At 40.9% G+C, this 16,012-nt stretch overlaps 1 long non-coding RNA gene across 1 annotated transcript in view; it reads right to left on the bottom strand.

Annotated features, from left to right (window-relative positions):
* The window catches only part of LOC123781083 (uncharacterized), a 354,804-nt gene that overhangs the window by 10,543 nt on the left and 328,249 nt on the right, over window positions 1-16,012 (bottom strand). The window lies entirely within an intron of this gene.

Here is a 16,012-nt window from a genome sequence, read left to right as displayed (position 1 = left end):
GACAGCACCAATGCTTTTTTGCTTGAGCGCTCGCTAGCTGTTGTGCACGTTGCAAGTTCATGGGAGAAGCCGTGTATCTGGGATAATTCCTGCTGGCTACTGCTTGCTGCTCTCATGTCTGCTGATTCAACTTCTGTCAACGCACTTTCATAGCCCAACCACTGCTGTCAGCACCTCCCCTGCCAACGCTGATGTCATGTCAGCTGCCCCATCTCAGATCAGCTGCCCCCATCGCTGTCCTCCTTATACTCCAAATAGCTGCCTCTCTCTGCTAACTGAGCAGAGTCGCGCCTTCATGCTCATAAGACACTTTGCCCCTATTAGACATACTTATGTTGGGAGCCCAGACAAAGCCCTGGGAGAGAAGAAGGGAGCTATGGGGTGCTTGATCACTCATCATGTTCCTGCCTTGACCATTGGTTCAGAGCCCTAAAGCTACCAGCATGGTCAGATCGCATTTTCTTGGAATCCAAGAGTAACTCTAGAGCAATTCTATCAGAGAAGCAGTTATAGAGGGCCCAACAAATTTCAGTTTCACCTTTACATAAAATATGAGCCTATTTTTTCCCCTTCTTGGGAATCCGCTCTTCCTCTGGTGGAGGTTGTTTCACCCTGATTATTTACCGAGCAAATTCGCTCCTTATCCATGGCATGTCTCGACCCCAGCACAAGAAGGCGTAAGTAGAACAGGTTGTTCAATTGACTGTGGCCTGGATAAGTCGCAGCCATGATTGACAAGGCCTGCTATTTCTCGGCGTCCTCTCCCATCATTAGCCCTGCCTGGGGCTTCACGAAACAGCTGGGTTGTATCCCACTGACAGAATCTTTTAGTCACTTTCAATTCTGCCAAGGAAATATAGACATGGGCCTTCAGCTTCTAAATTAACTTTGATTCCCTCTGGACCCTGGTCCCCTTTAGGTCACAAAGCATCTTAAAACTGATCTGAACATTTTCATTTAAAAGAAAAGGAAGAAGGAAAAAACATGAAGGGGCAATTATTGAGGTAAATACGACAAAGCATGAAGATGTATATCAAAAAAAGACCTTATTCAAAATGTAAGATAAATTAAGATCCCAATAAATAACTGAGATCTGTCCAAACTTTCCAACCCTGAATGGAAGCAAGTACAGAAATACCCGGTTAGGAGGTGCCAGTGAACTGTGGCTTGTAGAGGACTCTGGCCTCAAGTGTGGCACACTGGGCTGGGGCTGTGTAGATTTGACTCCAGTAAGCCAGAGACGAACATCTGATGAGGTTGTCCCGACTGAGGGACCAGGAGCAGAGGCCAAAAGCTAAAATGTTGGGAGGGGTTGGGATGCAAAGATATGCTATGTCTATAGACATTAGTCTCCTGTAATAAACCAACTAAAATTATCTAATGGAAATTTTAAATGAGGAACAGATAACATCACTTGTGATACTAAAGAATGATCTAAACAGACATCACAAATTTTGAGGAGTTTCTGATCTTCAAATGGAACGATTGGGCATCCAGTTGAAGGAAATATCCAAGACAAGGGGCAACCCCCAATTCCCGTGGGGTATAGGCTGGAGGCCAAACTGGGCCGTGAGGAAGCAGGGAACGCTTCACTTGAAAATGCATTTGCTGTCATGGAAAAATCTTTGAGAATCAGCTGTCCCAGCAGCCCAGGGGAAACTTGCCACATTCAACAGGAAGGCCAAGAGAGCAGAGTTTCTCTCTGAGCAGGAATCTCTCTGAAGTGGCTTTACTCTTCTGTGATATGGCCGGGCTTTCCCTGATGGGCAAGACGGAAGTACAGGAAGGCTGTCAGATGCAGAATGGAGGGTAAGCCTAACAATGATTTGGGTGCAGAAGTTTCCTTGACATAAAGTTCCCCTGGTACAAGACCTCTTCTGATGGACCTCTGTGTCCCTGAACTAGGATGACATAGTCAACCAGCCCTCCAGCTGAAGACTTAAAGATTCTAAGTCTATTCAAGTAAGACCTAAGAAGAATTCACCCACCTTAATTTTGGACAAATACGGGATCAAATATTCAGACACACACACACACACACACACACTACAGAGGGGCTCTTAAAAACCTTTCTACAACATACATGATAAATATAGCACTGAGAGATGGACAAAGGCGTTCTTAAAATATATATTTCATTCAGGCCATAGAAGTAAATTTCAGAGAGTCTGCTTTACACCCTGGAGGAAATAAGAGCAAAGATTCTAAGAAGCAAGAGATAAAAGACGAGACGATAAGACAATATGTTCCTATGTAATGAGGCAGTCCGTTAAGGGATATATGTAAAGACAATGCTACAGTCAAAGGAAGTCAGTGACAGAACTCACTGCAGAAAATCAGATCCGTAAGATAGAGGATACACTGGAGGCAGTCTCTCATGAGGCAGAGGAAAAAGACACGAAAAAGACATCGAAGTGATAAAAGAGACATAAATGGAAGAGTCAGAAAATGAAGAGCCCACACGTGGGTCTCTTGCTTACTTGCTCTAAAACTCCGTTTCTCCTGAGTTATAGGTGTTTCTCTACCTGTAAAAGGGGCTGATAGTAATACTAGTCTATGGGGCACAGAAAGGATTAAGTGAGATAATGATTAAAGTGCCCAGCATTTACAAAGCATCAGATAAACAGTAGTTGCTCTTACACCACCACTACTACTACTATTTCCATTATTATTGTTAAATAAATGAACACAGGGACACATGGAGAAAAAGTCAGTACCATTGACTGTGGTCTATGTCCCAGGATTATCGGCTGGATTTTGTCTATAAATAGATATTTTTCCCAAGAAGAACTTGGAGCTGCTAAATTCCCTGAATCCATTTTTTAAGGATATCTGGCTTTGCACATAAATTATGCATAAGTAAATGATAATTTGATGGATATAAAATATTTGCATAAAACTTTTCCCATAACTCTGCGCACAGAGCTTCAGTCTTCTGACATTGAACGTTGCAATGGAGAAATCAGAGGCCAGCTTGATATATATTTTTTTACATGGAATACATTACATAGAATAAAGATTACAGCTACAACACTATCCTTGCAGTTCAGTAACTCAAGATATGCCTCAAGGTTTTTGTTGTTGTTGTTCCCAGTCTTTTTTTTTTTTTTTTTTTTTTCTTTCTGGAAGGAGTGCTCTGTTGACCTGCAGGTTCAGCTCTGGGTTTATTACAGGAAAGTTTTTCCCATGATATCTTACAATGCATTTATGTCTCATGTATCTGTTCTCCTTTCCAGAAACACTGATGTGCTTATGTTAGTTGGCCTTTATCTGCTATGTCCAACCCTTGTCATCCTAACGATTTATAAACATCTTCTTTCCATTTTCCTTAATGCTCCGGAGTCTGGTTACTGCAGCTTCTAAGGTGACTCCTCTTTCGACAGTGGTGTTATTATTGTGTTCCGTTTCTTTCCTAAACATCAACAGCTCGCTTTTTCTCCTCTGGCTATCTTAGAATCTCTTCCTCTTCTTTATCTCCCTGTTGTGCTTCCTTTTCAAAGGAGCCATGTTCCTCTTCTGTGAGGGTTGAAAAAGTATTTATGTGGACTTGTTTTCTATACTCGGGAGTATTTTCTCTGTGAGCTCAGAATCATTCCAGATGTGAATTTCTCATCTGGTTTCCACTTCGTAACCCATCTCATTCTTTCCCTTTGGGTGGTAGCTATACGTAGGACCCAGAGTGGGACTTTGGCATTTGCCTCACCTGTAAGAAGGGGGCCATTCTACTCGAGTCAGCTACTTGCTCAGGAATGCTGTGTGTGGTTAGGGCAGAGCAATGGTCTGGAGCAGCTGACAGCTTTGGTCCAGACACATGGTTTCTGAAGATGTTCAGAGAGATTTTTTTTTCCTTCATTTTTATTGTTTGCCCATATCAGCCGAGCAGATCACGCAGACAGGAGGTAGGTCTGGCTCACAGTAAATCCCTGACTCACAACTGATGTCCATCTCACGCACTTTCAGCAAAATCTGGACCATGCTGAGGGCTGGGGGGTTATATGTCATCTCTCAGCATCCTTCTCCAACTCCAACCCAAATTCACGCATTTGGCAGACATTCTCTTCGTCCTATGGGTTGGCAGTTGTAGCTCTAACTCTAGCTGTTGGAGTTGCAGCTTTCTTCGCTATGGTTGTTCTTTGGATTATTTTAATAGGTTACAAACTGGGGAGTCTTGTTAACCAGCCTGTCACCAGAAGTCCAATGTAGACTTTTTAACATGAAAATCTGAGGACGTTACCTCATTCTGCTGCCCCGCTGCGATCTGTGGCCCAGCTCCAGCTCATTTTTGTCCTTCACTCTTCTGCTTCACGTGATGTTGTCCGCTCTCTCCCTCAGAACTCTTGTGACTTTTGTTCCCTCTACCTGGAATGCTCTCCCTCCCCCACTCCCTTTGCTGGGCCAACTCCTCACACTCGGGGCTCAGTGTAAACACCACCTGTCCAAGGATGCTTTCTCTGATCACTGCAAGTTTATAGTCACACCACGTGCCTGCACTTTGTTATATCGAACGTCCCTTCACATCTGGTAAGCAGCTCCCACAGTAATATCTTGATTTCTCTTAATGTTGTTATGTGGTTCGGACAATAAATGATGATATCAAATTTTAAGCTGCAATTTTCAAGTGAATATTCTCTAATCTAGACTGGACGTTAGTAGGAAAGTAAAAACATTGTGAATTGGTTTTGGTTTTTAAAACTATTTTCTTATTTTTAATTGAAGTATATTTGACATGTAATATTAAATTAGTTTGAGGTATACAACCTAGTGATTCAACAATTACATACATTATAAAACACTCACCACTTAAGTGTATTAAAATACTATTTGTCTTTCTCTGACATATTTCACTTAGCATTATACCCTCTAGATCCATTCATGATGTTGCAAATGGCAAGATTTAATTCTTTTTATGGCTGAGCAATATTCCAGTGTGTGTGTGTGTGTGTGTGTGTGTGTGTGTGTGTATACACACCTCATGTCTTCTTTATCCATTCATCTATGGGTGGACACTTGGGTTGCTTCCATATAATGGCTATTATAAATAATGTTGCAATAAACGTGGGTTGCATATATCCTTTCAAATTAGTGTTTTTATTTTGGGGGGGTAAATACCCAGTAGTGGAATTACTGAATCATACAATAATTCTATTTTTAATGTTTTGAGGAATCTCCATACTGTTTTCCACAGTGGCTGTGCCAGTTTGCATTCCCACCGACAAAGCTAGAGGGTTCCTTTTTTGCCACATCCTCACCAACACTTGTTATTTCTTGTTTTTGATTTCACTCACATGTGGAATTTAAGAAATAAAATAAGCAAAGGAAAAAGATAAACACAAAAACAGACTCTTTTTTTAAAAAAAAATTTTTTTTTGAGAGAGAGAGAGAGAGCATGAGCAGGGGGAGAGGAAGAAGGAGAGGCAGAGGGTCAAGCAGACTTCTCACTGAGCAGGGAGCCTGATGCAGGGCTCAATCCCAGGACTCTGAGAGCAGGATCTGAGCCAAAGTCAGAAGCTTAACTGACTGAGCCACCAGGTGCCCCCAAACAGACTCTTAAATATAGAGAACAAACTGGGGGTTGCTAGAGGGGAGGTGGGGGGGGAATAGATTAATGAGATAAAGGGGATTAAGAGTACATTTATCGGGATGAGCACTGTGTAATGTATAGAACTGTTGAATCATTATTAATATAACACTGTGTGTTAACTATACTTGAATTAAAAAAAACATTATTTTTTTTAGGAAGGAGGGGCAGAGAGAGAGAGAATCTTAAGCAGGCTCCATGCCCAGTGCGGAGCCCCACATGGGGCTCGATCTCAGGACCCTGAGATCATAACCTGAGCCAAAATCAAGAGTCTAGCACTTAACTGACTGAGCCACCCAGGCGCCCCACAAACACATTATTTTTTTCTTAATTTTCCAGTCAGTTAACATACCGTGTAATATTAGTTTAGGTATACAATTTAGTGATTCAACTTTTACATACAACACTGGTGCTCATCACAAGAAGTGCCCTCCTTAATCCCTATCACCTATTTCACCCATCCTGCCACCCACTTCTCCTCTGGTGACCATCCGTGTGTTCTCTATAGTTAAGAGTTCGTTTCTTGGTTTGCCTCTTTTTTCCCCCCTATAATCGTAAATTAAAAAATATTATTGACTATATTCCCTATGCTGGGCTTTTTCATCTCTGTGGCTTATTTATTGTATAACTAGAAGTTCGTGCCTCTTAGTCCCCTTCCTCCATTTCACCTACTCCCCAACTTTGTCAACCACCACTTTGCTCTCCATATTTATGATGTGTTTCTTTTGTTGTTGTTGTTCATTGTGAATTAATTTTGAAGTATGGTGTGTTTGAATCTGTTACAGATATTCACTCTAGAACAGGTCTAGTATAACGATGGTATGTAATAAAAATGGGTGTTCTGGAACCTGCAGCATAGAGCTGAAGAAAGGAGTGACTGGTGTATCTTTGAGGTCTAAGTCCCTACCCGAGACGTTGTCCATCTACATTCAAATAAATAGTAATTCAGAGCTAGGGGGTTCTGTGGGGGGGAGAGGGAGCAGTTCCTCAAGACAAATCAGGGCGTCGATTCAAGTTGTGCTGTCAGCTCACCCCACTCTGTTTTCATACTTCCTGTTCGTAGGTAAGCACTTTGTAAACTGAGATGCAAAACGGAAGGCCTGCGGATTCCTCGCTACCAAGCCGTGTGAGGCGTTCGCAGCATTCCCCAGGCTGTCAGAGGGCTTAGATCAAGTGTTTTCACACTTTGCCTAAGCTCTTCTCAGACATATTTGCTCCAGGCTTTTATCAACTGCCAGGCACGGAGCAGCTGTGAGTTCCACACCTCACAGGTATGTGGGGCTGTCGGCGTGTCCGATTCCATCAGCTGCAGGGAAGTTGTGCTGTCTGACACCCCTCTCCTCCGACCTGCAGGACATCATGGGAGCTCCAGGCTCCTGCCAACCTGGGGGGTTTCTGTGGAAGACACTCAGTCTGGACACTTGCGCCAAGCAGCGCCCGGTTCCCGGCCTCGCATGGACCCCGGTGCCCTGTCCCGCAAGAGGCCCCGTGGGAGTCCGAGGGCAGGGTTAGCTCCGGCAGCCTGACCTGCCTGCAGTCGGTGCACTGCACTGGATGATTCGAACGTCTGTGTACTGTTTAAAATGTGGTTCACTGAATTCATTTTACCCGGTTTAAAAAAACTAAGAATGTAATTACTCTTTTTTTCTTTCAGTCTTTTATGGTATTGAAAGTCAACAACTTTCATTGTTTTCATGCCTCTCTGGTCGAGGGTGGGTCTTTGTTTTGCCTGTGGTGTCTTTTTCCAACAAATTACTTTTTAAATGTGTTAGACTCCTCTTTTTTTTTTTTTTTGCTTTAATCTGCTTTAGAGTGATATTACCATTTTGTCTTTTAAATTTTATTAACTTTTATTTGGGTGGCTTGAAGAGTTTTCTTAGTGTTGAGATGTCATTCCATTACCTAGAATCATAGACTTTCTGGGCAGGGAAGGCCCTGGAGAGCTTTCCTAAATCTCTTCTTTTAGAGGTGAGGGAACTGAGACCAAGGTGTTAAGACACTTGCTCAGCTTCTCACAGCCAGTGGTGGATCTGGGATGAGGACACTCAAGTTTCCCCACCCTTGGGTCACAGGTATTTCATCACAGCTGCTTATCTTGAAGGCATTCCCACCTGCTATGCTCAGTGTTTTAGACTCTAAGAGCTCCACCACAACCTTTGATGAAAATACACATGCCAACTTGTATGAAAAACAATTATAACTACAGTCGGTGAGATTCTGTCTACTCCTCACCCAAGGCCCCCAGAATGCCAATACCCATGTCAAACTGTCCATCGTTGGTTAATTAGTATTAAGCGCATCTGTACGTCAGGACAAGTGCCAAAATGTGGAAGCCCTTAGTTCTCATGATGGGGTCATCGGGAGATAGGAAGTGTGGCATCCCGAGAAGCACAGCGATAATCATGGTAAACTAAATTTCGCAGTGGATACTGAGGAGGGGGCCATTCCTTGGAAGCCAGATATATTCCAATTATACATCACAGGCTAAGAAGAGCAGAAAAATCTGGTGCTCTCTTCCAATTAGTAATACTGATAGAGTAGGCTGAATTTAGCAAACCCTCATATTTTTGTTACAATAATAATGATGATAATAATAACAATAATATTTTCATGGCATCTTACAGTTTGCAAAGCTCTTTCACATTTATAATCTCATTTAATTGTCACAATAAATATTTTAAATAAGTATCTTCTTTTTCAAAAGCTGACATTTGTGACTCTAAATCTCACAGCATATAACTGGGAGAAATTAGATTTCAACGCAGTTTCTTTCTATTCAAAAAATCTCATGATCCTTTGTCATTTCTTTCTTCCTCCCTCCTTTGACACACGTTCATGGAACACTATGTGCCAGAAACTTAGTAAGGAATGATTCCATCAAATGTGCAAAATTGGTTCAACACAAGGAAAATTATTATCCTAATCCATCATTTCAATAAATAAAGGAGCAAAAATTAGGTTTTGTGGCTACATTAGAACAGTAAGAAATGGCTCTCTTTGGATAAGCTTGTCCAAGTTCACCTTTTACAGAGGAGGGAAATCTTGGCATTGAGGTGGGAAATTGTTCAAACATCCAGTGAAAGAGAAACAGCACGCCAAGTAGCTCAGGTATTTCTGTAGACCGCAGCGCTCCTCAAGAGACACACGAGACAGTACTTGGTAAAAATCTTTGTGCGTTTCTGAAGAATGGGAACGGGTACACACACGCATGTACACAGGCAAGACAATAGTAGTCTCAACAGAGAAACCACGGAAAGGCATGCCCTCTGAAAGAGTAGGATATTTCAGCTTTTTATTATAGTTTTTAATACAGATTAGAGATGCTCTAGAATTTCAGATGCGGAAAAGAGAAATACCACCTTCTTCAAAATCCAAGGGAATCAACCCAAAGTCTAAGTAAGGTCAACAAAGTGGCAGAAACCAGGTAGATACACAATAACTAAGTCCTGAGAACCTGAGATAAATAGTCAGAAACTATCATAAAAAAGAAAGCTGATTTATGATAGCAATGTACGCATTAAACATTTTTATTTATTAATTAAACAAATGTTTATTGCCAAACAATGTTCTTGGCACATGGGCACGTGGGTTACAGCAGAGAACAAATAGACAGAGACCCTACCCTTAGGGATCTTTTGTTCTCACGGAGGAGACAAAGCATAAAGAAATATTATCATGCCTTTGAAGCTAAGTGCTATGGGAACAACAGTGAGCAGGGTGAAGGCATTCAGGACTACAGATAGTGAGCATGGGTTACATTTTTAAGTAAGATAGTCAAGGCCATTGAGACAGTAACATCTGAGTTAAGACCTGAAGAAGGTGAGTGAATTAGCCATGTGAATATTTGAGAGGAGTGTTCAAGACAGAGGAATCAGCCAGTGCAAAGGCCAGGAGGTGGCCTCTCTGTTGGGTTAAGGAAACAACACGGCAAGGCGACCTACCCAGCTGTTTGAATTCACACTGAAGTGGAAGTGGGGGATAATCGTGCAGAGCCTTGAAGACCCTTGTCTACCAGTCTAAGAACATGGGCTTTTACTCTGAGTGAAATATGAAGTCTTTGGCATTTAGCAGAAGAGTGTCATGATGTGACTTGAACCTTAAATAGATCACTCCATTAACTGTATTGAGGGGAATGCCTGATCATCACCCTCTCCTTCTCTTGTCCCCTGGCTCAAAGCTCTATCATCTCTCGCCTCAATTATCACAGATAACAGTGGCATTGGCCAAATTAAGGGCAGAGGAGGTAAGAACAAGAGGCCAAAGTCTGTATATATTTTGAAGGTAGAGTCTATAAGATTTCCTGAGGTACAGTGTACAAAGAAAAGGATAATGCTAAGGATTTCATCCTTCACCAACTGGAATGATAGTAGTTAACATAACATGGGGGGCACCTGGGTGTTTCAGTTGGTTAAGCATCCGACACTTGATTCTGGCTCAGGTCGTGATCTCAGAGTCCTGAGATGAAGCCCCACGTCATGTTCCACTCAGTGGGGAGTCTGCTTAAGACTCTCTCTCTCTCTCCCTCTCCTCTGCCCCTCCTCCTGTTCACACACACTCTCTCTAAAATAAATAAGTAAATAAAAACTTAAAAAAATAATAACAGGATACGGGACACGTGAGAATACTGAAAGCAAACGCTAAAATCCTTATAGGATAGTACCAGAACTAAGACTTTATCCTTCTTATTCTCTGTATTCCAAGAGTCTAGACCAATGTCCAGAATACAACGGGCACTCAATAAATACCTGTTGAATAAACTGATGAATGAAGGCATAGTAATGACTAGAATCTTCTCTCTGAGCTATAGTTTAAACCAGCAGTTCTTAAACTCTAGCATGCAACAGAATCACCTTGTTAAGACACAGATTTTGGGCCTCATCCCCAGACTTTCTGATTCAGTAGGTCTGGGATGGGACCCAAGAATTGGCATTCATGACACATTCCCAGGAGGAGGCAGATGCCGCTGGCTCGAGGAGCACACTTTGAGAACCACTAGTTTGAATGCTGTGCTGACGTGCTCTGACAGTGAGCACATCCTCGCCAGGCCTGAGGTAGATTTAACCCCTGCCTCCCTGTGTGCTTTGACATCCCAGCTTCCTCTCCATGGCAAATGATTTCACCCCTTCCTGACCACTCACTCCTACTCCTTAGAGCTTTTCTTATGGTTTTCAGTATAGCCATATCTTTTTAAATTTACAAATGATTTTACCTGTTATCTCTTTTTGTTTGGAGCATTTTTACTCCTGAGTCTTGGTTGCCTCTGATTTCTGGGGGTTGTTTCCTTCTTTAAGTTCTGTCTCAGCCCAAATGAGGAAATAGCCCCTTTTCCTGGATTTCCTCAGAGCACCAAAACTCCCACCCCATGAGGTAGTTGTGTTTACTGAGGAGTCTAGTACGGCTCAGCAGATCCCTTAAAATGTAACATAAGACACTACATCTCTGTTCCCAAATTTCATAAGCCACTCCCACAGAGGTCAAATGGCTTCCCTGTCCTGTCCAGGTGAGCCTCATTCTTCAGAAGTCCCCACAGCACACATGCACCCCTAAACTCTAAGTCCTTCCCACTTTGCTATGGCAAGCAGTTCCTCCCTTTCTCCCACCTTGGTCCTTTAGGCCAGACCCTGGGGGCTTCTCTTCCTACCCAAGTGATTTATTTTTTCCAGCAAAGATGACTTTCCCACTTATGAAATTTCAGCCATCATCTTTATAATGTAATATTTTTCTCTACCATAACACATATACACACACACACGTACACTCTCACACACACACTTACCTTTAATAAGCAAAGGACTTCATTATGGTTCTAATCTGTATCTCTTTGTTCATTTAGGAACTGAGGTCATTCTTCATGTTTTTTGTTTCAATCCATATATGTTTTCTAAGTAAATGTAAACTTTCTATCCTATCTGATAGTTTGCCCTTTAATTTTGGTTATGCCAAAGTGTCTTTAATTATTATGTAGTCAAGACTGCCAATTTTTGCTCCTTATGATTTCTTCAAACATTTCTAATCTTCCTTGTTTCCCCTAAATTCTGAGGGTCTTATGTTTTTTGTTTGTATTTGGTTCTTCTTTTATATTTGACGATTTATTACGCCTGGAATAATTTGCTTCTGATATGAAATAGAGTCTAAGTGAATTCTTTTCCCAACTGGTAAACAATCTTCTTTATAGCCCTGTCACCTAGCACAAGTTCTCACTAAACGTTTTCATAATCAATGAATGCATCTCTGTATTCTGTAGCAAATAATACTTCTCTTCCCTATTTGAGCACTGTTTTATTTGGGGATGTGATGAGCATGGCATTTACCACCCCATCAGTGACCAGCACTACCTACCCACATAGATACACTTTGGGAAAAACAAATTCCTCTTGGACATATTCAATCCTGCTCAACTAGTGAATCTGTAGCCAATCAGAGGCAGTCAGAAGAGATGTAAGCGTTGTCAGGAAGACAAGGTCCAAATGCCCTCTGGGTCTCTGACAACAGAGGCACGAGAACTGGAAAGGAAGGGATAAAACTGTCTCTATATGCAGCTGGTCTGGTTCTATGTCTGAAAAATCCAAGAGATTTCAGAACAAAACTACCTCAAACAATAGGACAATGTAGTGCAGCAGCACATAATAAAAATCAACATATAAAAGTCAATAGCTTTCCCTGAATCGAATTATGTATAAACTGCATATCAATCCAGATCGAGGAGCATTTTATAAAGTAACTGGCTTGTACTCTTCAAAAATGTCAAGGTCAAGAAAGGCAAAACAGGGGCACATGGGTGGCATAGTCAGTTAAGCGTCCAACTCTTGATTTCAGCTCAGGTCATGGTCTCAGAGTTGTGAGATCGAGCCCCCCCCAACGGGCTCCACACTTAGTGGGGAGTCTGCTTGAGACTCTCCTTCTTCCTCTGACCCTCCTCCCGCTTGCATGCCCGTGTGCACTCTGTCTCTCTCTCAAATAAACAAACAAATAAAATCTTAAAAAAAAAAAAAGAAAGGCAAAACAAACAAACACAAAAGCCAAGGAACTGTTCCATAATAAAGAGATTGAAGACACACAACAATTGGATACATGTGTGATCCTGGAGCAGCAAGAAGGTGGAGAGGGAGGGGCAAAAAATATAAAGGAACTTACTGGTTCAATTGGTTAAAGTTAGATATCAGTTGTTGATTAAATAGTCATGTTACGATGTTAAATTTTTTGAACTTGGTAACCATTCTGTGGTTATGAAAGGTAATGTCGGTTCTTAGGAAATACAAACTGAATACTTAGGGGTAAAAGAGCATCATAGCTCCAACTTACTCTCGAGACAATCTGGGGAAAGCAAAACAAAACAAACCACAAATGAAATATATACATATTGCAGAATGTAAACAATGAGGCAATCTGGGGAAAGGGTATATGGAAGTTCCTTGTACTATTCTTTCAACTCTTCCGTAAGTCTGAAATTATATTAAAATTAAATAGTTACATAAAATGTAAGAACCCTCATATTTACAAACATGAACTAGTTAGAAGATAAAACAGAAGTCAAGACCTGTTTACACAAACAAGTACCCAGCATAGACCTAATAAGAAAAATCTAAAACCTTATGAGAAAAATGAAAGAAAAAAACACTCCTTAAATACACAAAATTATTTTTATAAACAGAAAGATGTTCACGATTAGAGAGACCCAAATTTAGAAGAGTCAGTTCTGCCTAAGTTAAACTACAAATTTATTGTGATCCTAACAAAGATATCATTAGGGGTCCCCACCATCACCACCCTAGACCTTGAGAAGTTGATTATAAAGCTCATTTCAAAACCAAATAGGAAAAATAATTAGGAAATTTCTGGAAAATAAGAGCAACTGGGGAGTGGGGTTAGCCCTACCAGGTATTAGACATAGTTTAAAGGTTCTATAATTAAATGTGTGGTATTGAAATAGAGGTAGGACAGTAGAATAGAATAGAAGTTCAGAAATAGACTTAATGTCAAAGAAAGCTTAATATATGATGAAGTAAATTCATAGAGAAAGGATAATTTGGGATAACTGAATAGCCAGATGGGAAAAGATAAAATGTGATCCATTCCTTACATCATAAGTGAGGATACATTCTAATTGGATCAGAGATTTAAATGTTGGAAGGAAGGAAGGAAGGAAGGAAGGAGGGAAGGGAGAAAGGAAGGACGGAGGGAGGGAGGGAGGGAAAGAAGGAAGAGAGAGAGAAAGAAAGAAAGAAAGAAAGAAAGAAAGAAAGAAAGAAAGAAAGAAAGAAAAGGAAAAGAGGGAGGGAGGGAGGGAGGAAGGAAGGAAGGAAGGAAGGAAGGAAGGAAGGAAGGAAGGGGGAGGGAGGGAGGGAGGGAAGAAGGGAGGGAGGGAGGAAGGAAGGAAAGAAAGAGAGAAAGAAAGTAAGAAATCATAGGTACTAGAAGAAAGCACAAGTCAATTCTTTTATAACATAAGAATGGGGAACGTTTTTAACCTGTGGTTCAAATTTAGAGACTAGGGGTGCCTGGATGGCTCAGTCGTTATGTGTCTGCCTTTGGCTCAGGTCATGATCCCAGGGTCCTGGGATTAAGCCCCATGTAGGGCTCCCTGCTCAGCAGGGAGCCTGCTTCTCCCTCTCCCTCTGCCTTTTGCTCCCCTTACTTGTGCTCTCTCTCTTTCAAATAAATAAATAAAATCTTTAAAAAAATAATTAAAAACCCCACAAAATTTAAGGACCATAAGAAAAAGATTGATAGATTTGCCTGTATAAAAATTTTTAAAAATAAACTTTTCCACAGTGAAAACACATCAAATGATAGTAAAAGACAAATGACAAGCTAGAAAATATGAACTTACATCACATACAACAGGTTAATATCTTAATATATAAAAAACTAAAAATGGAGACTAAAAACAGCAATGACCTAAAGAAAAATGAGCATGACTGGCATGGAAATAGAGATGCAAATGGCTCTTATCATATGAAAGATCCTCAACATAACTCTCAAGAAGGAGAAAATAAATGACAAGGACATTGAGATACTACTCCAAAAGTTCGATTATTGGCAAGATTTAGGAAACAGACATTGTCATACATTGCTGGTAGGATTTGTAAGATGATATCTTCATAGAGGAAAATTTGTCAATATCTATAAAAATTAAATATATGTTTACCCTTTGACCCAGCCACCCCAATTCAAGGGATCTAACCCAAAGACACACTGGCAAAAATAGAAGATATATGTACAGGGCTCGTCACTGCAGTATAATTTGTTATTTACTTTGTCCAGTAATTGATTGAATGGACTATATGACACATTTACACAATTGAGACCCAAAAAAGAATGAATATATATGTGTGTATATAGTGTGTGTGTGTGTGTGTGTATATCTATATATCTATATCTATATCTATATCTATATCTATATCTATATCTATATCTATATCTATATATCTGGCTAGTAATATATATGTATATCCCTAAGATGTACATATTCTTTGCTTAGCCATTCTACTTCTAGGAATTTATCCCATGCAAATAACTTTAAATATATTAAAATTGATGACATAGGTATTCATTCTAGTATTATTAATCAGATTGAACAATTAGAAGTAATCTAAATGTCCGGCGACAGGGGACTGGTTACGTATATATACTGAATACACAATGATTGGAGAGATCCCTTCTCCAAGAAGTCTTCCCTCATGCCCCACACTCACACAGAGGTTGTGGTGACCTCTCCATGGCACTCATCCCCTTATGCCTTGCTGTCGAAGAATTTGTGTACGTGTATGTTTGCTCCCTAGGCTCCAGGTTCCCAGATCCAGGGAACCACGTACTGCTCATCTCTGTGTCTATTTCACCCTGACTCTAACCTCTGCACCTAAAGATTGACGTGTATCTTACACACACCTTACCCAAAACGGCCAGTAGGTTTCATTTGCAGCACCAGTCCTATTCACTCCGAGATGGCTTCTGGAGCACCATCTGAGAATGATTCTGAGGCTGAGCACGGGCTTTGCTCGAAATAGTGCTCCCCTCCATTCTGTCTGTCACACACATGGAGAAGAGAACGGAGGCACATATGCCACGCCTTGCATCAGAAACTACACATTGGTCACACTGACTTTGAGTACTAATCGTTCTAACAAGTGCATTGACTGACCTTGTAATTCCTGGTCATGTTTAAAAAACAGACACACTCACAAATAACCACGGTATATAGCAGACAATATTAAAGGTGTTTAGGAAAAAATATGACATCCTGCCATTTTAATTCCAAAGGAAAAGACATTTCAACTAGCTGGGGAGACCGGAGTCAGCTTCAGAGAAGACGTAGCTTGAGTCAGGCTATGCAAGATGAACAAAATGGTAAAATCTGAACAAGAATAATTAGAAAGAAAGGCATTCCAGGCAGGGGAATGAGTGTGAACAATGCATGACGTGGGAAAGAATGGG

This window comes from Ursus americanus, chromosome 18 (assembly GCF_024610735.1).
Source record: "Ursus americanus isolate L20-20 chromosome 18, mUrsAme1.1.p, whole genome shotgun sequence".
Lineage (NCBI taxonomy): Eukaryota > Metazoa > Chordata > Mammalia > Carnivora > Ursidae > Ursus > Ursus americanus.
This window is presented reverse-complemented; position numbering and strand designations above follow the sequence as displayed.